Source organism: Xylocopa sonorina, unplaced genomic scaffold, assembly GCF_050948175.1.
Source record: "Xylocopa sonorina isolate GNS202 unplaced genomic scaffold, iyXylSono1_principal scaffold0109, whole genome shotgun sequence".
In the NCBI taxonomy this organism is placed as follows: domain Eukaryota; kingdom Metazoa; phylum Arthropoda; class Insecta; order Hymenoptera; family Apidae; genus Xylocopa; species Xylocopa sonorina.
In genome coordinates, this window is record NW_027490180.1 from 80,125 (window position 1) to 106,832 (window position 26,708).

Consider the following 26,708-nt stretch of genomic DNA (forward strand, 5'->3'; position numbering starts at 1 on the left):
GCATCTCATTTCTATGTTTCATGGTAAGATATAATATGATTTGCGAAGTGCTATGTATTCCTCGTCTACACTTCAAATGAATGTAAATGCGACACTTCCTTGCAAGGAAATAGCGTTTGCAGATGTCTACGTATCGTAGCAAAGGAGTTCTTATGATTCTTAAAACGCGATATCGATCTCAATTCTATGTTTCATGATAAGATATAATATGATTTGCGAAGTCTTATGTATTCCTCGACTACACTTCACATGAATGTAAATGCGACACTTCCTTGCAAGGAAATAGCGTTTGCAGATGTCCACTTATCGTAGCAATAGACTTCTAATGCTTCTTAAAACGCGATATCGCATCTCATTCCTGTGTTTCATGGTAAGATATAATATGATTTGCGGAGTGTTATGTATTCCTCGTTTACATTTCAAATGAATGTAAATGCGACACTTCCTTGCAAGGAAATAGCGTTTGCAGATTTCTGCGTATTGTAGCAATAGAGTTCTTATTATTCTTAAAACGCGATATCGCATCTCATTTCTATGTTTCATGGTAAGATATAATATGATTTGCGAAGTGTTATGTATTCCTCGTCTACACTTCAAATGAATGTAAATGCGACACTTCCTAGCAAGGAAATAGCGTTTGCAGATGTCTACGTATCGTAGCAATAGATTTCTAATGCTTCTTAAAACGCGATATCGCATCTCATTTCTATGTTTCATGGTAAGATATAATATGATTTGCGAAGTGTTATATATTCCTCGTCTACACTTCAAATGAATGTAAATGCGACACATCCTTGCAAGGAAATAGCGTTTGCAGATGTCTACATATCGTAGCAATAGAGTTCTTATGGTTCCCAAAACGCGATATCGCATCTCACTTCTATGTTTCATGGTAATATATAATATGATTTGCGATGTGTGTGTATTCCACGTCTACACTTCAAATGAATGTAAATGCGACACTTCCTTGCAAAGAAATAGCGTTTGCAGATGTCTACGTATCGTAGCAATAGTGTTCTTATGATTCTTAAAACGCGATATAGCATCTCATTTCTATGTTTCATGGTAAGATATAGTATGATTTGCGAAGTGTTATGTATTCCTCGTCTACACTTCAAATGAATGTGAATGCGACACTTCCTCGCTAGGAAATAGCGTTTGCAGATGTCTACGTATCGTAGCAATAGATTTCTAATGCTTCTTAGAACGCGATATCGCATCTAATTTCTATGTTTCATGGTAAGATATAATATGATTTGCGAAGTGTTATATATTCCTCGTCTACACTTCAAATGAATGTAAATGCGACACATCCTTGCAAGGAAATAGCGTTTGCAGATGTCTACATATCGTAGCAATAGAGTTCTTATGATTCTCAAAACGCGATATCGCATCTCACTTCTATGTTTCATGGTAAGATATAATATGATTTGCGAAGTGTTATGTATTCCTCGTCTACACTTCAAATGAATGTGAATGCGACACTTCCTCGCTAGAAAATAGCGTTTGAAGGTGTCTACGTATCGTAGCAATAGATTTCTAATGCTTTTTAAAACGCGATATCGCATCTCATTTCTATGTTTCATGGTAAGATATAATATGATTTGCGAAGTGGTATGTATTCCTCGTCTACACTTCAAATGAATATAAATGCGACACTTCCTTGCAAGGAAATAGCGTTTGCAGATGTCTACGTATCGTAGCAAAGGAGTTCTTATGATTCTTAAAACGCGATATCGATCTCAATTCTATGTTTCATGATAAGATATAATATGATTTGCGAAGTGTTATGTATTCCTCGTCTACACTTCAAATGAATGTAAATGCGACACTTCCTTGCAAGGAAATAGCGTTTGCAGATATCTACGTATCGTAGCAATAGAGTTCTTATGATTCTTAAAACGCGATATCGCATCTCATTTCTATGCTTCATGGTAAGATATAATATGATTTGCGAAGTGTTATGTATTCCTCGTCTACACTTCAAATGAATGTAAATGCGACACTTCCTAGCAAGGAAATAGCGTTTGCAGATGTCTACGTATCGTAGCAATAGATTTCTAATGCTTCTTAAAAAGCGATATCGCATCTCATTTCTATGTTTCATGGTAAGATATAATATGATTTGCGAAGTGTTATATATTCCTCGTCTACACTTCAAATGAATGTAAATGCGACACATCCTTGCAAGGAAATAGCGTTTGCAGATGTCTACATATCGTAGCAATAGAGTTCTTATGATTCTCAAAACGCGATATCGCATCTCACTTCTATGTTTCATGGTAATATATAATATGATTTGCGAAGTGTGTGTATTCCACGTCTACACTTCAAATGAATGTAAATGCGACACTTCCTTGCAAAGAAATAGCGTTTGCAGATGTCTACGTATCGTAGCAATAGAGTTCTTATGATTCTTAAAACGCGATATAGCATTTCATTTCTATGTTTCATGGTAAGATATAATATGATTTGCGAAGTGTTATGTATTCCTCGTCTACACTTCAAATGAATGTAAATGCGACACTTCCTTGCTAGGAAATAGCGTCTGCAGATTTCTGCGAATCGTAGCTATAGATTTCTTATGATTCTTAAAACGCGATATCGCATCTCATTTCTATGTTTCATGGTAAGATATAATATGATTTGCGAAGTGTTATGTATTTTTCGTCTACACTTCAAATGAATGTAAATGCAACACTTCCTAGCAAGGAAATAGCGTTTGAAGATGTCTACGTATCGTAGCAATAGATTTCTAATGCTTTTTAAAACGCGATATCGCATCTCATTTCTATGTTTCACGGTAAGATATAATATGATTTGCGAAGTGCTATGTATTCCTCGTCTACACTTCAAATGAATGTAAATGCGACACTTCCTTGCAAGGAAATAGCGTTTGCAGATGTCTACGTATCGTAGCAAAGGAGTTCTTATGATTCTTAAAACGCGATATCGATCTCAGTTCTATGTTTCATGATAAGATATAATATGATTTGCGAAGTCTTATGTATTCCTCGACTACACTTCACATGAATGTAAATGCGACACTTCCTTGCAAGGAAATAGCGTTTGCAGATGTCCACTTATCGTAGCAATAGACTTCTAATGCTTCTTAAAACGCGATATCGCATCTCATTCCTGTGTTTCATGGTAAGATATAATATGATTTGCGGAGTGTTATGTATTCCTCGTTTACATTTCAAATGAATGTAAATGCGACACTTCCTTGCAAGGAAATAGCGTTTGCAGATTTCTGCGTATTGTAGCAATAGAGTTCTTATGATTCTTAAAACGCGATATCGCATCTCATTTCTATGTTTCATGGTAAGATATAATATGATTTGCGAAGTGTTATGTATTCCTCGTCTACACTTCAAATGAATGTAAATGCGACACTTCCTAGCAAGGAAATAGCGTTTGCAGATGTCTACGTATCGTAGCAATAGATTTCTAATGCTTCTTAAAACGCGATATCGCATCTCATTTCTATGTTTCATGGTAAGATATAATATGATTTGCGAAGTGTTATATATTCCTCGTCTACACTTCAAATGAATGTAAATGCGACACATCCTTGCAAGGAAATAGCGTTTGCAGATGTCTACATATCGTAGCAATAGAGTTCTTATGGTTCCCAAAACGCGATATCGCATCTCACTTCTATGTTTCATGGTAAGATATAATATGATTTGCGAAGTGTTATATATTCCTCGTCTACACTTCAAATGAATGTAAATGCGACACATCCTTGCAAGGAAATAGCGTTTGCAGATGTCTACATATCGTAGCAATAGAGTTCTTATGATTCTCAAAACGCGATATCGCATCTCACTTCTATGTTTCATGGTAAGATATAATATGATTTGCGAAGTGTTATGTATTCCTCGTCTACACTTCAAATGAATGTGAATGCGACACTTCCTCGCTAGAAAATAGCGTTTGAAGGTGTCTACGTATCGTAGCAATAGATTTCTAATGCTTTTTAAAACGCGATATCGCATCTCATTTCTATGTTTCATGGTAAGATATAATATGATTTGCGAAGTGGTATGTATTCCTCGTCTACACTTCAAATGAATATAAATGCGACACTTCCTTGCAAGGAAATAGCGTTTGCAGATGTCTACGTATCGTAGCAAAGGAGTTCTTATGATTCTTAAAACGCGATATCGATCTCAATTCTATGTTTCATGATAAGATATAATATGATTTGCGAAGTGTTATGTATTCCTCGTCTACACTTCAAATGAATGTAAATGCGACACTTCCTTGCAAGGAAATAGCGTTTGCAGATATCTACGTATCGTAGCAATAGAGTTCTTATGATTCTTAAAACGCGATATCGCATCTCATTTCTATGCTTCATGGTAAGATATAATATGATTTGCGAAGTGTTATGTATTCCTCGTCTACACTTCAAATGAATGTAAATGCGACACTTCCTAGCAAGGAAATAGCGTTTGCAGATGTCTACGTATCGTAGCAATAGATTTCTAATGCTTCTTAAAAAGCGATATCGCATCTCATTTCTATGTTTCATGGTAAGATATAATATGATTTGCGAAGTGTTATATATTCCTCGTCTACACTTCAAATGAATGTAAATGCGACACATCCTTGCAAGGAAATAGCGTTTGCAGATGTCTACATATCGTAGCAATAGAGTTCTTATGATTCTCAAAACGCGATATCGCATCTCACTTCTATGTTTCATGGTAATATATAATATGATTTGCGAAGTGTTATGTATTCCTCCTCTACACTTCAAGTGAATGTAAATGCGACACTTCCTTGCTAGGAAATAGCGTCTGCAGATGTCTAGGTATCGTAGCGATAGAGTTCTAATGCTTCTTAAAACGCGATATCGCACCTCATTTCCATGTTTCTTGGTAAGATATAATATGATTTGCGAAGTGTTATGTATTCCTCGTCTACACTTCAAATGAATGTAAATGCGACATTTGCTTGCTAGGAAATAGCATTTGCAGATGTCTACCTATCGTAGCAATATGGTTCTAATGCTTCTTAAAACGCGATATCGCATCTCATTTCTATGTTTCATGGTAAGATATAATATGATTTGCGAAGTGTTATGTATTCCTCGTCTACACTTCATATGAATGTAAATGCGACACTTCCTTGCAAGGAAATAGCGTCTGCAGATGTCTAGGCATCGTAGCGATAGAGTTCTAATGCTTCTTAAAACGCGATATCGCACCTCATTTCTATGTTTCATGATAAGATATAATATTCGTTGCGAAGTGTTATGCATTCCTCGTCTACGATTCAAATGAATGTAAATGCGATACTTCCTTGCAAGGAAATAGCGTTTGCAGATGTCTACGTATCGTAGCAATAGAGTTCTAATGCTTCTTAAAACGCGATATCGCATCTCATTTCCATGTTTCATGGTAAGATATAATATTCATTGCGAAGTGTTATGCATTCCTCGTCTGCTATTCAAATGAATGTAAATGCGACACTTCCTTGCAAGGAAATAGCGTTTGCAGATGTCTAAGTATCGTAGCAATTGAGTTTTTGTGATTCTTAGAACGCGATATCGCATCTCATTTCTATGTTTCATGGTAAGATATAATATGATTTGCGAAGTGTTATGTATTCCTCGTCTACACGTCAAATGAATGTAAATGCGACACTTCCTTGCTAGGAAATAGCGTCTGCAGATGCCTAGGTATCGTAGCGATAGTGTTCTAATGCTTCTTAAAACGCGATATCGCATCTCATTTCTATGTTTCATGGTAAGATATAATATGATTTGCGAAGTGTTATGTATTCCTCGTCTACACTTAAAATGAATGTAAATGCGACACTTCCTAGCAAGGAAATAGCGTTTGCAGATGTCTACCTATCGTAGCAATAGGGTTCTAATGCTTCTTAAAACGCGATATCGCACCTCATTTCTATGTTTCATGGTAAGATATAATATGATTTGCGAAGTGTTATGTATTCCTCGTCTACACTTCATATGAATGTAAATGCGACACTTCCTTGGTAGGAAATAGCGTTCGCAGATGTCTACGTATCGTAGCAATATTGTTCTTATGATTCTTACAACGCGATATCGTATCTCATTTCTATGTTTCATGGTAAGATATAATATGATTTGCGAAGTGTTGTGTATTCCTCGTCTAAACTTCAAATGAATGTAAATGCGACACTTCCTTGCTAGGAAATAGCGTCTGCAGATGTCTAGGTATAGTAGCGATATAGTTCTATTGCTTCTTAAAACGCGATATCGCACCTCATTTCTATGTTTCTTGGTAAGATATAATATGATTTGCGAAGTGTTATGTATTCCTCGTCTACACTTCAAATGAATGTAAATGCGACATTTCCTTGCTAGGAAATAGCGTTTGCAGATGTCTACCTATCGTAGCAATAGGGTTCTAATGCTTCTTAAAACGCGATATCGCATCAAATTTCTATGTTTCATGGTAAGATATAATATGATTTGCGAAGTGTTATGTATTCCTCGTCTACACTTCATATGAATGTAAATGCAACATTTCCTAGCAAGGAAATAGCGTTTGAAGATGTCTACGTATCGTAGCAATAGATTTCTAATGCTTTTTAAAACGCGATATCGCATCTCATTTCTATGTTTCATGGTAAGATATAATATGATTTGCGAAGTGCTATGTATTCCTCGTCTAAACTTCAAATGAATGTAAATGCGACACTTCCTTGCAAGGAAATAGCGTTTGCAGATGTCTACGTATCGTAGCAAAGGAGTTCTTATGATTCTTAAAACGCGATATCGATCTCAATTCTATGTTTCATGATAAGATATAATATGATTTGCGAAATCTTATGTATTCCTCGTCTACACTTCACATGAATGTAAATGCGACACTTCCTTGCAAGGAAATAGCGTTTGCAGATGTCCACGTATCGTAGCAATAGACTTCTAATGCTTCTTAAAACGCGATATCGCATCTCATTCCTATGTTTCATGGTAAGATATAATATGATTTGCGAAGTGTCATGTATTCCTGTTCTACAATTCAAATGAATCTGAATGCGACACTTCCTCGCTAGGAAATAGCGTTTGCAGATGTCTACGTATCGTAGCAATGGTGTTCTTATGATTCTTAATACGCCATATCGCATCTCATTTCTATGTTTTATGGTAAGATATAATATGATTTGCGAAGTGTTATGTATTCCTCGTCTACGATTCAGATGAAAGTAAATGCGACACTTCCTTGCAAGGAAATAGCGTTTGCAGGTGTCTACGTATCGTGGCAATGGAGTTCTTATGATTCTTAAAACGCGGTATCGATCTCAATTCTATGTTTCATGGTAAGATATAATATGATTTGCGACGTGTCATGTATTCCTCGTCTACACTTCAAATGAATGTAAATGCGACACTTCCTTGCAAAGAAATGGCGTTTGCAGATGTTTACGTATCGTAGCAATGGAGTTCTTATGATACTTAAAACGTGATATCGCATCTCATTTCCATGTTTCATGGTAAGATATAATATGATTTGCGACGTGTTATGTATTCCTAGTCTACACTTCAAATGAATGTAAATGCGACACTTCCTTGCTGGGAAATAGCGTCTGCAGATGCCTAGGTTTCGTAGCGATAGAGTTCTAATGCTTCTTAAAACGCGATATCGCATCTCATTTCTATGTTTCATGGTAAGATATAATATGATTTGCGAAGTGTCATGTATTCCTAGTCTACACTTCAAATGAATGTAAATGCGTCACTTCTTTGCTAGGAAATAGCGTCTGCAGATATCTAGGTATCGTAGCAATAGAGTTCAAATGCTTCTTAAAACGAGATATTGCATCTCATATCTATGTTTCATGATAAGATATAATATTCATTGAGAAGTGTTATGCATTCCTCGTCTACGATTCAAATGAATGTAAATGCGACACTTCCTTGCCAGGAAATAGCGTTTGCAGATGTCTACGTATCGTAGCAATGGAGTTCTTATGATACTTAAAACCCGATATCGTATCTCATTTCTATGTTTCATGGTAAGATATAATATGATTTGCGAAGTGTCATGTATTCCTCGTCTACACTTCAAATGAATGTAAATGCGACACTTCCTTGCTAGGAAATAGCGTCTGCAGATGTCTAGGTATCGTAGTAATAGAGTTGAAATGCTTCTTAAAACTAGATATTGCATCTCATATCTATGTTTCCTGATAAGATATAATACTCATTGCGAAGTGTTATGCATTCCTCGTATACGATTCAAATGAATGTAAATGCGACACTTCCTTGCAAGGAAATAGCGTTTGCAGATGTCTACGTATCGTAGCAATAGATTTCTAATGCTTCTTAAAACGCGATATCGCATCTCATTTCTATGTTTCATGGTAGGATATAATGTAATTTGCGAAGTGTTATGTATTCCTCGTCTACGCTTCAAATGAATGTAAATGCGACACTTCCTTGCAAGGAAATAGCGTATGCAGATGTCTACCTATCGTAGCAATAGGGTTCTAATGCTTCTTAAAACGCGATATCGCATCTCATTTCTATGTTTCATGGTAAGATATAATATGATTTGCGAAGTGTTATGTATTCCTCGTCTACACTCCAAATGAATGTAAATGCGACACTTCCTTGCAAAGAAATAGCGTTTGCAGATGTCTACGTATCGTAGCAGTGGAGTTCTTATGATTCTTAAAACGCGGTATCGATCTCAATTCTATGTTTCATGGTAAGATATAATATGATTTGCGAAGTGTTATGTATTCCTCGTCTACACTTCAAATGAATGTAAATGCGACACTTCCTTGCAAGGAAATAGCGTATGCAGATATCTACGTATCGTAGCAATAGATTTCTAATGCTTCTTAAAACGCGATATCGCATCTCATTTCTATGTTTCATGGTAGGATATAATGTAATTTGCGAAGTTTTATGTATTCCTCGTCTACGATTCAAATGAATGTAAATGCGACACTTCCTTGCAAAGAAATAGCGTTTGCAGATATCTACCTATCGTAGCAATAGGGTTCTAATGCTTCTTAAAACGCGATATCGCATCTCATTTCTATGTTTCATGGTAAGATATAATATGACTTGCGAAGTGTTATGTATTCCTCGTCTACACTTCAAATGAATGTAAATGAAACGCTTCCTTGCAAAGAAATTGCGATTGCAGATGTCTACGTCACGTAGCAATAGAGTTCTTATGATTCTTAAAACGCGATATCGCAACTCATTTCTATAGTTCATGGTAAGATATAATATGATTTGCGAAGTGTTATGTATTCCTCGTCTACACTTCAAATGAAAGTAAATGCGACACTTTCTAGCAAGGAAATAGCGTTTGCAGATGTCTACGTATCGTAGCAATGGAGTTCTTATGATTCTTAAAACGCGGTATCGATCTCAATTCTATGTTTCATGGTAAGATATAATATGATTTGCGAAGTGTTATGTATTCCTCGTCTACACTTCAAATGAATGTAAATGCGACACTTCCTTGCAAGGAAATAGCGTTTCCAGATGTCTACGTATCGTAGCAACAGATTTCTAATGCTTCTTAAAACGCGATATCGCATCTCATTTCTATGTTTCATGGTAAGATATAATATGATTTGCGAAGTGTCATGTATTCCTGTTCTACAGTTCAAATGAATGTGAATGCGACACTTCCTCGCTAGGAAATAGCGTTTGCAGATGTCTACGTATCGTAGCAATAGATTTCTAATGCTTTTTAAAACGCGATATCGCATCTCATTTCTATGTTTCATGGTAAGATATAATATGATTTGCGAAGTGTTATGTATTCCTCGTCTACGTTTCAAATGAATGTAAATGCGACACTTCCTTGCAAGGAAATAGCGTTTGCAGGTGTCTACGTATCGTAGCAATGGAGTTCTTATGATTCTTAAAACGCGGTATCGATCTCAATTCTATGTTTCATGGTAAGATATAATATGATTTGCGAAGTGTTATGTATTCCTCGTCTACACGTCAAATGAATGTAAATGCGACACTTCCTTGCAAAGAAATAGCGTTTGCAGATGTCTACGTATCGTAGCAATAGATTTCTAATGCTACTTAAAGCGCGATATCGCATCTCATTTCTATGTTTCATGGTAAGATGTAATATGATTCGCAAAGTGTTATGTATTCCTCGTCTACACTCCAAATGATTATAAATGCGACCCTTCCTTGCAAGGAAATAGCTTTTGCAGATGTCTACGTATCGTAGCAATAGATTTCTAATGCTTCCTAAAACGCGATATCGCATCTCATTTCTATGTTTCATGGTAAGATATAATATAATTTGCGAAGTGTTATGTATTCCTCGTCTACACTTCAAATGAATGTAAATGCGACACTTCCTTGCAAGGAAATAGCGTTTGCAGATATCTACCTATCGTAGCAATAGGGTTCTAATGCTTCTTAAAACGCGATATCGCATCTCATTTCTGTGTTTCATGGTAAGATATAATATGATTTGCGAAGTGTTATGTATTCCTCGTCTACACTACAAATGAATGTAAATGAAACGCTTCCTCGCAAAGAAATAGCGATTGCAGATGTCTACGTCTCGTAGCAGTAGAGTTCTTATGATTCTTAAAACGCGATATCGCAACTCATTTCTATGGTTCATGGTAAGATATAATATGATTTGCGAAGTGTTATGTATTCCTCGTCTACACTTCAAATGAAAGTAAATGCGACACTTCCTTGCAAGGAAATAGCGTTTGCAGATGTCTACGTATCGTAGCAATGGAGTTCTTATGATTCTTAAAACACGGTATCGATCTCAATTCTATGTTTTATGGTAAGATATAATATGATTTGCGAAGTGTTATGTATTCCTCGTCTACACTTCAAATGAATGTAAATGCGACACTTCCTTGCAAGGAAATAGCGTTTCCAGAAGTCTACGTATCGTAGCAACAGATTTCTAATGCATCTTAAAACGCGATATCGCATCTCATATCTATGTTTCATGGTAAGATATAATATGATTTGCGAAGTGTTATGTATTCCTCGTCTACACTTCAAATGAATGTAAATGCGACACTTCCTTGCAAGGACATAGCGTTTGTAGATGTCTACGTATCGTAGCAATAGAGTTTTTATGATACTTAAAACGCGATATCGCATTTCATTTCTATGTTTCATGGTAAGATATAATATGATTTGCGAAGTGTCATGTATTCCTCTTCTACAATTCAAATGAATGTGAATGCGACACTTCCTCGCTAGGAAATAGCGTTTGCAGATGTCTGCGTATCGTAGCAATAGATTTCTAATGCTTTTTAAAACGCGATATAGCATCTCATTTCTATGTTTCATGGTAAGATATAATATGATTTGCGAAGTGTTATGTATACCTCGTCTACGTTTCAAATGAATGTAAATGCGACACTTCCTTGCAAGGAAATAGCGTTTGCAGGTGCCTACGTATCGTGGCAATGGAGTTCTTATGATTCTTAAAACGCGATATCGATCTCAATTTTATGTATCATGGTAAGATATAATATGATTTGCGAAGTGTTATGTATTCCTCGTCTACACTTCAAATGATTATAAATGCGACCCTTCCTTGCAAGGAAATAGCTTTTGCAGATGTCTACGTATCGTAGCAATAGATTTCTAATGCTTCTTAAAACGCGATATCGCATCTCATTTCTATGTTTCATGGTAAGAAATAATATAATTTGCGAAGTGTTATGTATTCCTCGTCTACACTTCAAATGAATGTAAATGCGACACTTCCTTGCAAAGAAATAGCGATTGCAGATGTCTACGTATCGTAGCAATAGATTTCTAATGCTTCTTAAAACGCGATATCGCATCTCATTTCTATGTTTCATGGTAAGATATAATATGACTTGCGAAGTGTTATGTATTCCTCGTCTACACTTCAAATGAATGTAAATGAAACGCTTCCTTGCAAAGAAATTGCGATTGCAGATGTCTACGTCACGTAGCAATAGAGTTCTTATGATTCTTAAAACGCGATATCGCAACTCATTTCTATAGTTCATGGTAAGATATAATATGATTTGCGAAGTGTTATGTATTCCTCGTCTACACTTCAAATGAAAGTAAATGCGACACTTTCTAGCAAGGAAATAGCGTTTGCAGATGTCTACGTATCGTAGCAATGGAGTTCTTATGATTCTTAAAACGCGGTATCGATCTCAATTCTATGTTTCATGGTAAGATATAATATGATTTGCGAAGTGTTATGTATTCCTCGTCTACACTTCAAATGAATGTAAATGCGACACTTCCTTGCAAGGAAATAGCGTTTCCAGATGTCTACGTATCGTAGCAACAGATTTCTAATGCTTCTTAAAACGCGATATCGCATCTCATTTCTATGTTTCATGGTAAGATATAATATGATTTGCGAAGTGTCATGTATTCCTGTTCTACAGTTCAAATGAATGTGAATGCGACACTTCCTCGCTAGGAAATAGCGTTTGCAGATGTCTACGTATCGTAGCAATAGATTTCTAATGCTTTTTAAAACGCGATATCGCATCTCATTTCTATGTTTCATGGTAAGATATAATATGATTTGCGAAGTGTTATGTATTCCTCGTCTACGTTTCAAATGAATGTAAATGCGACACTTCCTTGCAAGGAAATAGCGTTTGCAGGTGTCTACGTATCGTAGCAATGGAGTTCTTATGATTCTTAAAACGCGGTATCGATCTCAATTCTATGTTTCATGGTAAGATATAATATGATTTGCGAAGTGTTATGTATTCCTCGTCTACACTTCAAATGAATGTAAATGCGACACTTCCTTGCAAAGAAATAGCGTTTGCAGATGTCTACGTATCGTAGCAATAGATTTCTAATGCTACTTAAAGCGCGATATCGCATCTCATTTCTATGTTTCATGGTAAGATGTAATATGATTCGCAAAGTGTTATGTATTCCTCGTCTACACTTCAAATGATTATAAATGCGACCCTTCCTTGCAAGGAAATAGCTTTTGCAGATGTCTACGTATCGTAGCAATAGATTTCTAATGCTTCCTAAAACGCGATATCGCATCTCATTTCTATGTTTCATGGTAAGATATAATATAATTTGCGAAGTGTTATGTATTCCTCGTCTACACTTCAAATGAATGTAAATGCGACACTTCCTTGCAAGGAAATAGCGTTTGCAGATATCTACCTATCGTAGCAATAGGGTTCTAATGCTTCTTAAAACGCGATATCGCATCTCATTTCTGTGTTTCATGGTAAGATATAATATGATTTGCGAAGTGTTATGTATTCCTCGTCTACACTACAAATGAATGTAAATGAAACGCTTCCTCGCAAAGAAATAGCGATTGCAGATGTCTACGTCTCGTAGCAATAGAGTTCTTATGATTCTTAAAACGCGATATCGCAACTCATTTCTATGGTTCATGGTAAGATATAATATGATTTGCGAAGTGTTATGTATTCCTCGTCTACACTTCAAATGAAAGTAAATGCGACACTTCCTTGCAAGGAAATAGCGTTTGCAGATGTCTACGTATCGTAGCAATGGAGTTCTTATGATTCTTAAAACACGGTATCGATCTCAATTCTATGTTTTATGGTAAGATATAATATGATTTGCGAAGTGTTATGTATTCCTCGTCTACACTTCAAATGAATGTAAATGCGACACTTCCTTCCAAGGAAATAGCGTTTCCAGAAGTCTACGTATCGTAGCAACAGATTTCTAATGCATCTTAAAACGCGATATCGCATCTCATATCTATGTTTCATGGTAAGATATAATATGATTTGCGAAGTGTTATGTATTCCTCGTCTACACTTCAAATGAATGTAAATGCGACACTTCCTTGCAAGGACATAGCGTTTGTAGATGTCTACGTATCGTAGCAATAGAGTTTTTATGATACTTAAAACGCGATATCGCATTTCATTTCTATGTTTCATGGTAAGATATAATATGATTTGCGAAGTGTCATGTATTCCTCTTCTACAATTCAAATGAATGTGAATGCGACACTTCCTCGCTAGGAAATAGCGTTTGCAGATGTCTGCGTATCGTAGCAATAGATTTCTAATGCTTTTTAAAACGCGATATAGCATCTCATTTCTATGTTTCATGGTAAGATATAATATGATTTGCGAAGTGTTATGTATTCCTCGTCTACGTTTCAAATGAATGTAAATGCGACACTTCCTTGCAAGGAAATAGCGTTTGCAGGTGCCTACGTATCGTGGCAATGGAGTTCTTATGATTCTTAAAACGCGATATCGATCTCAATTTTATGTATCATGGTAAGATATAATATGATTTGCGAAGTGTTATGTATTCCTCGTCTACACTTCAAATGATTATAAATGCGACCCTTCCTTGCAAGGAAATAGCTTTTGCAGATGTCTACGTATCGTAGCAATAGATTTCTAATGCTTCTTAAAACGCGATATCGCATCTCATTTCTATGTTTCATGGTAAGAAATAATATAATTTGCGAAGTGTTATGTATTCCTCGTCTACACTTCAAATGAATGTAAATGCGACACTTCCTTGCAAAGAAATAGCGATTGCAGATGTCTACGTATCGTAGCAATAGATTTCTAATGCTTCTTAAAACGCGATATCGCATCTCATTTCTATGTTTCATGGTAAGATATAATATGATTTGCGAAGTGTCATGTATTCCTCTCCTACACTTCAAATGAATGTGAATGCGACACTTCCTCGCTAGGAAATAGCGTTTGCAGATGTCTACGTATCGTAGCAATAGATTTCTAATGCTACTTAAAGCGCGATATCGCATCTCATTTCTATGTTCCATGGTAAGATGTAATATGATTCGCGAAGTGTTATGTATTCCTCCTCTACACTTCAAATGAATGTAAATGCGACACTTCCTTGCAAGGAAGTAGCGTTTGCAAATGTCTACCTATCGTAGCTATAGTGTTCTAATTCTTCTTAAAACGCGATATCGCATCTCATTTCTATGTTCCATGGTAAGATATAATATGATTTGCGAAGTGTTATGTATTCCTCGTCTACACTTCAAATGAATGTAAATGAGACACTTCCTCGCAAGGAAATAGCGTTTGCAGATGTCTACCTATCGCAACAATAGAGTTCTAATGCTTCTTAAAACGCGATATCGCATCTAATTTCTATGTTTCATGGTAAGATATAATATGATTTGCGAAGTGTTATGTATTCCTCGTCTACACTTCAAATGAATGTAAATGCGACACTTCCTTGCAAGGAAATAGCGTTTGCAGATGTCTACGTATCGTAGCAATAGAGTTCTTATGATTCTTAAAACGCGATATCGCATCTCATTTCTATGGTTCATGGTAAGATATAATATGATTTGCGAAGTGTTATGTATTCCTCGTCTACACTTCAAATGAATGTAAATGCGACACTTCCTCGCAAGGAAATAGCGTTTGCAGATGTCTACCTATCGTAGCAATAGGGTTCTAATGCTTCTTAAAACACGATATCGCATCTCATTTCTTTGTTTCATGGTAAGATATAATATGATTTGCGAAGTGTTTTGTATTCCTCGTCTACACTTCAAATGAATGTAAATGCGACACTTCCTTGCAAAGAAATTGCGTTTGCAGATGTCTACGTATCGTAGCAATAGATTTCTAATGCTACTTAAAGCGCGATATCGCATATCATTTCTATGTTCCATGGTAAGATGTAATATGATTCGCGAAGTGTTATGTATTCCTCCTCTACACTTCAAATGAATGTAAATGCGACACTTCCTTGCAAGGAAGTAGCGTTTGCAAATGTCTACCTATCGTAGCTATAGTGTTCTAATTCTTCTTAAAACGCGATATCGCATCTCATTTCTATGTTCCATGGTAAGATATAATATGATTTGCGAAGTGTTATGTATTCCTCGTCTACACTTCAAATGAATGTAAATGCGACACTTCCTCGCAAGGAAATAGCGTTTGCAGATGTCTACCTATCGCAACAATAGGGTTCTAATGCTTCTTAAAACGCGATATCGCATCTAATTTCTATGTTTCATGGTAAGATATAATATGATTTGCGAAGTGTTATGTATTCCTCGTCTACACTTCAAATGAATGTAAATGCGACACTTCATCGCAAGGAAATAGCGTTTGCAGATGTCTACCTATCGTAGCAATAGGGTTCTAATGCTTCTTAAAACACGATATCGCATCTCATTTCTTTGTTTCATGGTAAGATATAATATGATTTGCGAAGTGTTTTGTATTCCTCGTCTACACTTCAAATGAATGTAAATGCGACACTTCCTTGCAAAGAAATTGCGTTTGCAGATGTCTACGTATCGTAGCAATAGATTTCTAATGCTTCTTAAAACGCGATATAGCATCTCATTTCTATGTTTCATTGTAAGATATAATATGATTTGCGAAGTGTCATGTTTTCCTCGTCTACACTTCAAATGAATGTAAATGCGACACTTCCTTGCAAGGAAATAGCGTATGCAGATATCTACGTATCGTAGCAATAGATTTCTAATGCTTCTTAAAACGCGATATCGCATCTCATTTCTATGTTTCATGGTAGGATATAATGTAATTTGCGAAGTTTTATGTATTCCTCGTCTACGATTCAAATGAATGTAAATGCGACACTTCCTTGCAAAGAAATAGCGTTTGCAGATATCTACCTATCGTAGCAATAGTGTTCTAATGCTTCTTAAAACGCGATATCGCATCTCATTTCTATGTTTCATGGTAAGATATAATATGACTTGCGAAGTGTTATGTATTCCTCGTCTACACTTCAAATGAATGTAAATGAAACGCTTCCTTGCAAAGAAATTGCGATTGCAGATGTCTACGTCACGTAGCAATAGAGTTCTTATGATTCTTAAAACGCGATATCGCAACTCATTTCTATAGTTCATGGTAAGATATAATATGATTTGCGAAGTGTTATGTATTCCTCGTCAACACTTCAAATGAAAGTAAATGCGACACTTTCTAGCAAGGAAATAGCGTTTGCAGATGTCTACGTATCGTAGCAATGGAGTTCTTATGATTCTTAAAACGCGGTATCGATCTCAATTCTATGTTTCATGGTAAGATATAATATGATTTGCGAAGTGTTATGTATTCCTCGTCTACACTTCAAATGAATGTAAATGCGACACTTCCTTGCAAGGAAATAGCGTTTCCAGATGTCTACGTATCGTAGCAACAGATTTCTAATGCTTCTTAAAACGCGATATCGCATCTCATTTCTATGTTTCATGGTAGGATATAATATGATTTGCGAAGTGTCATGTATTCCTGTTCTACAGTTCAAATGAATGTGAATGCGACACTTCCTCGCTAGGAAATAGCGTTTGCAGATGTCTACGTATCGTAGCAATAGATTTCTAATGCTTTTTAAAACGCGATATCGCATCTCATTTCTATGTTTCATGGTAAGATATAATATGATTTGCGAAGTGTTATGTATTCCTCGTCTACGTTTCAAATGAATGTAAATGCGACACTTCCTTGCAAGGAAATAGCGTTTGCAGGTGTCTACGTATCGTAGCAATGGAGTTCTTATGATTCTTAAAATGCGGTATCGATCTCAATTCTATGTTTCATGGTAAGATATAATATGATTTGCGAAGTGTTATGTATTCCTCGTCTACACTTCAAATGAATGTAAATGCGACACTTCCTTGCAAAGAAATAGCGTTTGCAGATGTCTACGTATCGTAGCAATAGATTTCTAATGCTACTTAAAGCGCGATATCGCATCTCATTTCTATGTTTCATGGTAAGATGTAATATGATTCGCAAAGTGTTATGTATTCCTCGTCTACACTTCAAATGATTATAAATGCGACCCTTCCTTGCAAGGAAATAGCTTTTGCAGATGTCTACGTATCGTAGCAATAGATTTCTAATGCTTCCTAAAACGCGATATCGCATCTCATTTCTATGTTTCATGGTAAGATATAATACAATTTGCGAAGTGTTATGTATTCCTCGTCTACACTTCAAATGAATGTAAATGCGACACTTCCTTGCAAGGAAATAGCGTTTGCAGATATCTACCTATCGTAGCAATAGGGTTCTAATGCTTCTTAAAACGCGATATCGCATCTCATTTCTGTGTTTCATGGTAAGATACAATATGATTTGCGAAGTGTTATGTATTCCTCGTCTACACTACAAATGAATGTAAATGAAACGCTTCCTCGCAAGGAAATAGCGATTGCAGATGTCTACGTCTCGTAGCAATAGAGTTCTTATGATTCTTAAAACGCGATATCGCAACTCATTTCTATGGTTCATGGTAAGATATAATATGATTTGCGAAGTGTTATGTATTCCTCGTCTACACTTCAAATGAAAGTAAATGCGACACTTCCTTGCAAGGAAATAGCGTTTGCAGATGTCTACGTATCGTAGCAATGGAGTTCTTATGATTCTTAAAACACGGTATCGATCTCAATTCTATGTTTTATGGTAAGGTATAATATGATTTGCGAAGTGATATGTATTCCTCGTCTACACTTCAAATAAATGTAAATGCGACACTTCCTTGGAAGGAAATAGCGTCTGCAGATGTCTACGTATCGTAGCAATGGATCTCTGGTGCTTCTTAAAACGTGATATCGCATCTCATTTCTATGTTTCATGGTAAGATATAATATGATTTGCGAAGTGTTATGTATTCCTCGTCTACGTTTCAAATGAATGTAAATGCGACACTTCCTTGCAAGGAAATAGCGTTTGCAGATGTCTACGTATCGTAGCAATAGATTTCTAATGCTACTTAAAGCGCGATATCGCATCTCATTTCTATGTTTCATGGTAAGATATAATATGATTTGCGAAGTGTTATGTATTCCTCGTCTACACTTCAAATGATTATAAATGCGACCCTTCCTTGCTAGGAAATAGCTTTTGCAGATGTCTACGTATCGTAGCAATAGATTTCTAATGCTTCTTAAAACGCGATATCGCATCTCATTTCTATGTTTCATGGTAAGATATAATATAATTTGCGAAGTGTTATGTATTCCTCGTCTACACTTCAAATGAATGTAAATGCGACACTTCCTTGCAAAGAAATAGCGATTGCAGATGTCTACGTATCGTAGCAATAGATTTCTAATGCTTCTTAAAACGCGATATCGCATCTCATTTCTATGTTTCATGGTAAGATATAATATGATTTGCGAAGTGTTATGTATTCCTCGTCTACACATCAAATGAATGTAAATGCGACACTTCCTCGCTAGGAAATAGCGTATGCAGATGTCTACCTATCGTAGCAATAGGGTTCTAATGCTTCTTAAAACGCGATATCGCATCTCATTTCTATCTTTCATGGTAAGATGTAATATGATTTGCGAAGTGTTATGTACTCCTCGTCTACACTTCAAATGAATGTGAAAGCGACACTTCCTCGCTAGGAAATAGCGTTTGCAGATGTCTACGTACCGTAGCAATGGTGTTCTTATGATTCTTAAAACGCCATATCGCATCTCATTTCTATGTTTTATGGTAAGATATAATATGATTTGCGAAGTGTCATGTATTCCTCGTCTACGATTCAGATGAAAGTAAATGCGACACTTCCTTGCAAGGAAATAGCGATTGCAGATGTCTACGTATCGTAGCAATAGTGTTCATATGATTCTTAAAACGCGATATTGCATCTCATTTCTATGTTTCATGGTAAGATATAACATGATTTGCGAAGAGTTATGTATTCCTCGTCTACACTTCAAATGAATGTAAATGCGACACTTCCTTGCAAGGAAATAGCATTTGCAGATATCTACCTATCGTAGCAATAGGGTTCTAATGCTTCTTAAAACGCGATATCGCATCTCATTTCTATGTTTCATGGTAAGATATAATATGATTTGCGAAGTGTTATGTATTCCTCGTCTACACTTCAAATGAATGTAAATGAAACGCTTCCTCGCAAAGAAATAGCGATTGCAGATGTCTACGTCTCGTAGCAATAGAGTTCTTATGATTCTTAAAACGCGATATCGCAACTCATTTCTATGGTTCATGGTAAGATATAATATGATTTGCGAAGTGTTATGTATTCCTCGTCTACGTTTCAAATGAATGTGAATGCGACACTTCCTCGCTAGGAAATAGCGTTTGCAGATGTCTACGTATCGTAGCAATATATTTCTAATGCTACTTAAAGCTCGATATCGCATCTCATTTCTATGTTCCATGGTAAGATGTAATATGATTTGCGAAGTGTTATGTATTCCTCGTCTACACTTCAAAAGAATATAAATGCGACACTTTCTTGCTAGGAAATAGCGTTTCCAGATGACCACGTATCGTAAGAATGGAGTTCTAATACTTCTTAAAACAAGATGTCGCATATCATTTCTATGTTTCATGATAAGATATAATATCCATTGCGAGGTGTCATGCATACCTCGTATTCACTTCAATGGAATATAAATGCGACACTTCCATGCTAGGAAATAGCGTTTGCAGATGTCTAAGTATCGTAGCAATAGAGTTCTTATGATTCTTAAAACGCGATATTCCATCTCATTTCTATGTTTCATGGTAAGATATAATATGATTTGCGAAGTGTTATGTATTCCTCGTCAACACTTCAAATGAATGTAAATGCGACACTTCCTTGCAAGAAAATAGCGTTTGCAGATGTCTACGTATCGTAGCAATAGAGATCTTATGATTCTTAAAACGCGATATCGCATTCCATTTCTATGTTTCATGGTAAGGTATAATATGATTTGCGAAGTGACATGTATTCCTCGTCTACACTTCAAATGAATGCAAATGCGACACTTCCTTGCAAGGAAATAGCGTTTGCAGATGTGTACGTATCGAAGCAATAGTGTTCTAATGCTTCTTAGAACGCGATATCGCATCTCATTTCTATGTTTCATGGTTAGATATAATAGGATTTGCGAAGTATCATGTATTCCTCGTCTACACTTCAAATGAATGTGAATGCGACACTTCCTTGCAAGGAAATAGCGTTTGCAGATGTCTACGTATCGTAGCAATAGATATCTTATGATTCTTAAAACGCGATATCGCATCCCATTTCTATGTTTCATGGTAAGGTATAATATGATTTGCGAAGTGTCATGCATACCTCGTATTCACTTCAATGGAATATAAATGCGACACTTCCATGCTAGGAAATAGCTTTTGCAGATGTCTACGTATCGTAGCAATAGATTTCTAATGCTTCTTAAAACGCGATATCGCATCTCATTTCTATGTTTCATGGTAAGATATAATATAATTTGCGAAGTGTTATGTATTCCTCGTCTACACTTCAAATGAATGTAAATGCGACACTTCCTTGCAAATAAATAGCGATTGCAGATGTCTACGTATCGTAGCAATAGATTTCTAATGCTTCTTAAAACGCGATATCGCATCTCATTTCTATGTTTCATGGTAAGATATAATATGATTTGCGAAGTGTCATGTATTCCTCTCCTACACTTCAAATGAATGTGAATGCGACACTTCCTCGCTAGGAAATAGCGTTTGCAGATGTCTACGTATCGTAGCAATAGATTTCTAATGCTACTTAAAGCGCGATATCGCATCTCATTTCTATGTTTCATGGTAAGATATAATATGATTTGCGAAGTGTTATGTATTCCTCGTCTACGTTTCAAATGAATGTAAATGCGACACTTCCTTGCAAGGGAATAGCGTTCGCAGATGTCTACCTATCGTAGCAATAGTGTTCTAATGCTTCTTAAAACGCGATATCGCATCTCATTTCTATGTTTCATGGTAAGATATAATATGATTTGCGAAGTGTTATGTATTCCTCGTCTACACTTCAAATGAATGTAAATGCGACACTTCCTTGCAAGGAAATAGCGTTTGCAGATGTCTACGTATCGAAGAAATGGGGTTCAATTGCATCTTAAAACGAGATATTGCATCTCATATCTATGTTTCATGGTAAGATATAATATGATTTGCGAAGTGTCATGTATTCCTCGTCTACACTTCAAATGAATGTGAATGCGACACTTCCTCGCTAGGAAATAGCGTTTGCAGATGTCTACGTATCGTAGCAATAGATTTCTAAGGCTTCTTAAAGCGCGATATCGCATCTCATTTCTATCCTTCATGGTAAGATATAATATGATTTGCGAAGTGTTATGTACTCCTCGTCTACACTTCAAATGAATGTGAAAGCGACACTTCCTCGCTAGGAAATAGCGTTTGCAGATGTCTACGTATCGTAGCAATGGTGTTCTTATGATTCTTAAAACGCCATATCGCATCTCATTTCTATGTTTTATGGTAAGATATAATATGATTAGCGAAGTGTTATGTATTCCTCGTCTACGATTCAGATGAAAGTAAATGCGACACTTCCTTGCAAGGAAATAGCGATTGCAGATGTCTACGTATCGTAGCAATAGAGTTCATATGATTCTTAAAACGCGATATCGCATCTCATTTCTATGTTTCATGGTAAGATATAACATGATTTGCGAAGTGTTATGTATTCCTCGTCTACACTTCAAACGAATGTAAATGCGACACTTCCTTGCAAGGAAATAGCGTTTGCAGATATCTACCTATCGTAGCAATAGGGTTCTAATGCTTCTTAAAACGCGATATCGCATCTCATTTCTATGTTTCATGGTAAGATATAATATGATTTGCGAAGTGTTATGTATTCCTCGTCTACACTTCAAATGAATGTAAATGAAACGCTTCCTCGCAAAGAAATAGCGATTGCAGATGTCTACGTCTCGTAGCAATAGAGTTCTTATGATTCTTAAAACGCGATATCGCAACTCATTTCTATGGTTCATGGTAAGATATAATATGATTTGCGAAGTGTTATGTATTCCTCGTCTACACTTCAAATGAAAGTAAATGCGACATTTCCTTGCAAGGAAGTAGCGTTTGCAGATGTCTACGTATCGTAGCAATGGAGTTCTTATGATTCTTAAAACACGGTATCGATCTCAATTCTATGTTTCATGGTAAGATATAATATGATTTGCGAAGTGTTATGTATTCCTCGTCTACACTTCAAATGAATGTAAATGCGACACTTCCTTGCAAGGAAATAGCGTTTCCAGAAGTCCACGTATCGTAGCAACAGATTTGTAATGCTTCTTAAAACGCGATATCGCATCTCATATCTATGTTTCATGGTAAGATATAATATGATTTGCGAAGTGTTATGTATTCCTCGTCTACACTTCAAATGAATGTAAATGCGACACTTCCTTGCAAGGATATAGCGTTTGCAGATGTCTACGTATCGTAGCAATAGAGTTTTTATGATTCTTAAAACGCGATATCGCATTTCATTTCTATGTTTCATGGTAAGATATAATATGATTTGCGAAGTGTCATGTATTCCTCTTCTACAATTCAAATGAATGTGAATGCGACACTTCCTCGCTAGGAAATAGCGTTTGCAGATGTCTGCGTATCGTAGCAATAGATTTCTAATGCTTTTTAAAACGCGATATAGCATCTCATTTCTATGTTTCATGGTAAGATATAATATGATTTGCGAAGTGTTATGTATTCCTCGTCTACGTTTCAAATGAATGTAAATGCGACACTTCCTTGCAAGGAAATAGCGTTTGCAGGTGCCTACGTATCGTAGCAATAGCTTTCTAATGCTTCTTAAAACGCGATATCGCGTCTCATTTCTATGTTTCATGGTAAGATATAATATGATTTGCGAAGTGTCATGTATTCCTGTTCTACAATTCAAATGAATGTGAATGCGACACTTCCTCGCTAGGAAATAGCGTTTGCAGATGTCTACGTATCGTAGCAATGGTGTTCTTATGATTCTTAAAACGCCATATCGCATCTCATTTCTATGTTTTATGGTAAGATATAATATGATTTGCGAAGTGTTATGTATTCCTCGTCTACGATTCAGATGAAAGTAAATGCGACACTTCCTTGCAAGGAAATAGCGTTTGCAGGTGTCTACGTATCGTGGCAATGGAGTTCTTATGATTCTTAAAACGCGATATCGCATCTCATTTCTATGTTTCATGGTAAGATATAATATGATTTGCGAAGTGTTATGTATTCCTCGTCTACACTTCAAATGAATGTAAATGCGACACTTCCTTGCAAGGAAATATCGTTTGCAGATGTCTACGTATCGAAGCAATGGGGTTCAATTGCATCTTAAAACGAGATATTGCATCTCATATCTATGTTTCATGGTAAGATATAATATGATTTGCGAAGTGTCATGTATTCCTCGTCTACACTTCAAATGAATGTGAATGCGACACTTCCTCGCTAGGAAATAGCGTTTGCAGATGTCTACGTATCGTAGCAATAGATTTCTAAGGCTTCTTAAAGCGCGATATCGCATCTCATTTCTATGTTTCATGGTAAGATATAATATGATTTGCGAAGTGTTATGTACTCCTCGTCTACACTTCAAATGAATGTGAAAGCGACACTTCCTCGCTAGGAAATAGCGTTTGCAGATGTCTACGTATCGTAGCAATGGTGTTCTTATGATTCTTAAAACGCCATATCGCATCTCATTTCTATGTTTTATGGTAAGATATAATATGATTTGCGAAGTGTTATGTATTCCTCGTCTACGATTCAGATGAAAGTAAATGCGACACTTCCTTGCAAGGAAATAGCGATTGCAGATGTCTACGTATCGTAGCAATAGAGTTCATATGATTCTTAAAACGCGATATCGCATTTCATTTCTATGTTTCATGGTAAGATATAATATGATTTGCGAAGTGTCATGTATTCCTCTTCTACAATTCAAATGAATGTGAATGCGACACTTCCTCGCTAGGAAATAGCGTTTGCAGATGTCTGCGTATCGTAGCAATAGATTTCTAATGCTTTTTAAAACGCGATATAGCATCTCATTTCTATGTTTCATGGTAAGATATAATATGATTTGCGAAGTGTTATGTATTCCTCGTCTACGTTTCAAATGAATGTAAATGCGACACTTCCTTGCAAGGAAATAGCGTTTGCAGGTGCCTACGTATCGTGGCAATGGATTTCTTATGATTCTTAAAACGCGATATCGATCTCAATTTTATGTTTCATGGTAAGATATAATATGATTTGCGAAGTGTTATGTGTTCCTCGTCTACACTTCAAATGATTATAAATGCGACCCTTCCTTGCAAGGAAATAGCTTTTGCAGATGTCTACGTATCGTAGCAATAGATTTCTAATGCTTCTTAAAACGCGATATCGCATCTCATTTCTATGTTTCATGGTAAGATATAATATGATTTGCGAAGTGTTATGTATTCCTCGTCTACACTTCAAATGAATGTAAATGCGACACTTCCTTGCAAGGAAATAGCGTTTCCAGATGTCTACGTATCGTAGCAACAGATTTCTAATGCTTCTTAAAACGCGATATCGCATCTCATATCTACGTTTCATGGTAAGATATAATATGATTTGCGAAGTGTTATGTATTCCTCGTCTACACTTCAAATGATTATAAATGCGACCCTTCCTTGCTAGGAAATAGCTTTTGCAGATGTCTACGTATCGTAGCTATAGTGTTCTAATTCTTCTTAAAACGCGATATCGCATCTCATTTCTATGTTTCATGGTAAGATATAACATAATTTGCGAAGTGTTATGTATTCCTCGTCTACACTTCAAATGAATGCGAATGAGATTCTTCCTCGCTAGGAAATAGCGTTTGCAGATGTCTACGTATCGTAGCAATAGCTTTCTAATGCTTCTTAAAACGCGATATCGCATCTCATTTCTATGTTTCATGGTAAGATATAATATGATTTGCGAAGTGTCATGTATTCCTGTTCTACAATTCAAATGAATGTGAATGCGACACTTCCTCGCTAGGAAATAGCGTTTGCAGATGTCTACGTATCGTAGCAATGGTGTTCTTATGATTCTTAAAACGCCATATCGCATCTCATTTCTATGTTTTATGGTAAGATATAATATGATTTGCGAAGTGTTATGTATTCCTCGTCTACGATTCAGATGAAAGTAAATGCGACACTTCCTTGCAAGGAAATAGCGTTTGCAGGTGTCTACGTATCGTGGCAATGGAGTTCTTATGATTCTTAAAACGCGGTATCGATCTCAATTCTATGTTTCATGGTAAGATATAATATGATTTGCGAAGTGTTATGTATTCCTCGTCTACACTTCAAATGAATGTAAATGCGACACTTCCTTGCAAGGAAATAGCGTTTCCAGATGTCTACGTATCGTAGCAACAGATTTCTAATGCTTCTTAAAACGCGATATCGCATCTCATATCTACGTTTCATGGTAAGATATAATATGATTTGCGAAGTGTTACGTATTCCTCGTCTACACATCAAATGAATGTAAATGCGACACTTCCTTGCAAGGAAATAGCGTATGCAGATGTCTACCTATCGTAGCAATAGGATTCTAATGCTTCTTAAAACGCGATATCGCATCTCATTTCTATGATTCATGGTAAGATATAATATGATTTGCGAAGTGTTATCTATTCCTCGTCTACACTTCAAATGAATGTAAATGCGACACTTCCTTGCAAAGAAATAACGTTTGCAGATGTCTACGTATCGTAGCAATAGAGTTTTTATGATTCTTAAAACGCGATATCGCCTTTCATTTCTATGTTTCATGGTAAGATATAATATGATTTGCGAAGTGCTATGTATTCCGCGCTTACACTTCAAATGAATGTAAATGCCACACTTCCTCGCTAGGAA